This window comes from Nannospalax galili, unplaced genomic scaffold (genome assembly GCF_000622305.1).
Source record: "Nannospalax galili isolate Female #2095 unplaced genomic scaffold, S.galili_v1.0 scaffold617, whole genome shotgun sequence".
NCBI lineage: Eukaryota > Metazoa > Chordata > Mammalia > Rodentia > Spalacidae > Nannospalax > Nannospalax galili.
Window position 1 is genome coordinate 3349705 of NW_008341872.1, and position 3036 is coordinate 3352740.

Below are 3036 nucleotides of genomic sequence, written 5' to 3' on the forward strand. Positions count from 1 at the left end.
GAAACAATGTATGTTCTCCCTCATATGTGGATCCTGGCCCCAAATCCTTATAAGTGAATATGTATTCAGACATAACTACAGGAACTAGGATAATGAAGAGGAACCAGGGAAGTAAAGGAAAATAAAGAGTCTGAAAGAGAAGAACAATAGGAAACAGGCCTTAATAATAGAGATATGGATAAAAATTGGGTTAGTTTAAGGGAGGGGGGAGGGAAGGGTATACAAGGAACCTAGGGGATAAAGGGAAGGAAGGAGCTCAAGAGAGGTAGGACCATAGGAGAAGGGTATTATTAAGGGAGAAAGGGGGGAATTGGAGGCACCTTAAGTGGGAAAACTATGGTGGAGGCATGAGACAATGCGAGAGAGAAATAATGCCTAGCTAGTTTTGAAAACCAGAGGGAACCATATTACTCGTACAACCTACTGACAGATTATACATTGCAGATCAAGAAATATGTATAGGTAAGGTTTATCTGAGAACAATTGGTCTTTGCCCAAGATTTATCTACATGACACACAGTTCCACAGACTGGTGGAACTGACCTTGGATGTTTAACAGACATACTTTGAGGCCTATACTAATTTGGTCAGACGGACAAAAAGGACAGTTTTTGCTCCTTGCCCTTCTAACTCAACTAGCTCCAGAGGACGATGAGCATCTCTCAAAATGTCCTGTAACTGTGGTGCACCACCTGTCCTCTTGATCCAGGAGGCCATGAGACCCCACCAAATGGACTTGAACCAGTGTCCATTCTACAAAGAGGAGGGTCAACACAGAGGAAACATTTCTTCCATGCTTCCAAGTGAAGCCAGCCACAGTCAAGCAGGACCTTTGACTTACCTTCACATAGATGGACCTGGTTAAAAAAAAATAAAAAAAAAGGACCCAGGGGTTCCTCCCAAGCCCATGTGACCCCCTGAGGAACAGATCCTCATACAATTAAGAGTAAAAGTAAATTGGTTTATCTGGGCCGACTGTATGGTCTTAAACACCCAAAAGGAAAGTACAACCAAAAGTTAAAGGGATCAATATAATACTTTAATAAGAGTCCATGTATATAGCTAAAAACTACATAACAAGAAACAATGCCAGACAGGAGATGCCTTCCTTAGATCTTTTTGGCAAGAGTGGCCCAAGAGACTCCCAGACAGTACCCCAGCATAGAACTGGGAAAATGAACAGCAGACCCCAATCTTATCTAAAGGAATATTGACAATTGATTGCTGCTAGATGAGGAACAGCTGATCTTCCTAATACAAGGATCTTTAGATAGGCTGACTAGATTCGGTGGATTGACAAGCACTGCCCAGCGTAGAACTGGGAAAATGAACAATAGACCCTAATCTTGTCTAAAGGAGTATTGACACCTGATTGCTCCTAGAAGAGGAACAGCTGATCCTCCTAAAACAAAGACCTCTAGATAGGCTGACTAGATTCACCAGATGGACAAGTAGTGTGGAATGGCTGGGGGTGCCAACCACACAGCACACAGTAGCAGGGATATCAGAGTATAAAAAAATGAATTATATTTGAGGAGGGAGTATGGAAATTTACGTCATGCTAATTAGTAGAGGTGATAAACATTACTATTGAAATCTACCTGATGGCTTTATAGACATACACAGGTGCCAAGGAACCAAGTGCAACCAGTTATGACTAGTAATAATCAGATGCACACAGATTAGAGATGCAAGCACCACCATCTCAGTAGCAAAAACAATGAGTCTTTCTGCACGGAACAATATATTCTAAAGTGAAATGGAGATCTTTTTTAAAGGTTAAAAAACTCAATTTTATGTCTTACAGGGCTTATAGTGAGTTCAATATTGTATAACTGTATTAACTATGAACCTAGAAACTTGCACCCACTTGTGAAAGAGATGTACACTTGCTCTGGAGTGTGTTACTGAATATGGAGTGTGTTACTGAATATCTGTAGTGAAATGCTTCTAATCATGTAGTTATTAAAATTTTTTAAAAAATGGTTGAAAAAATAATAATAATTAGTAGACGTGAAAAACATTACCATTGAAATCTGCCTGATGACTTTGTATCCATGCTCAGATGCCAAGGAGCTCAGAAAGTAACTGACTGTCACTAGTAGTAATCAGATATATATAGATTAGAAACGCATGTATAAACATCTTAATGTCAATTGCATTGAAAATGAATTTTTTTTGTATGAAACTCTATTTTAATAATGAAATGGAGATCTTTTTTAAAGGTTAAAACCTCATTTAATTTTATGACTTATAGGGTTTATACTGAGTACAGTATTGTATAACTATTAATTCAATGGTAAACCTAAAAATTTACATCCAATTTTGAAAAAGATGCATCTTAGCTCAGAAAGTTGTTATTGAATATGTCAATGTTGTTGTAATGAAATGCTTCTTCTAAGTATGTGGTTATTAAATAAATAATTAACTGGGGAAACATTCATATTTGTTTAAGAATATCACAACTTAAAATGCAAGAACAAAAAGACTTGGGCTTCTTGTCTTCTTCCATGCAGCGAGACCTGCAGGATTTGAGTGCAGTGGAGGAGAGGTCTTGCCAGGCTCCTGTGCTGGCTTGGCCCTCCCTTCTCTCAGAGCTATGGCTTTTTTAAAGTAGTTGACATAACTTTTCATCTTGTCCTGGGATCAGTATGCTGTTTTGTTTTCTCAGACTCCTTAATTTTTTATGCCTATGCTGAAACATGATGGTAATTCTGTTTCTTGTTATTTAAGTTCCTTTTATAAAGTTTTAGACGTTAAAATTCTTTTGATTTTAAATATTTATTTAAAAATACATTTTATCTGATTGTAAGTTTTGTGACTTGTGACTAGGTTGAAGTCTCTTTTAATAGGCTGTTTTGAAGCAGGTTGGCAGCCTTACCGAATTCACTCTTAATATAATTCTCCTTCTAGAAATACATCTTAGGAATACAATCAGAAATATTGAGAATTTAAGAAGAAAGTCTTTGTAATGGTGTTGGGTTTTTATTTCATTAAAAAATTGGAAATGCGAGCCAGGCGTGGTAGTGCACGCCT

At 37.5% G+C, this 3036-nt stretch overlaps 1 protein-coding gene across 1 annotated transcript in view; it reads left to right on the forward strand.

The window, feature by feature from the left end:
- Window positions 1–3036, forward strand: part of Mfsd1 (major facilitator superfamily domain containing 1) — a 32709-nt gene that overhangs the window by 28319 nt on the left and 1354 nt on the right. The gene's annotated exons all lie outside the window — the stretch shown is intronic.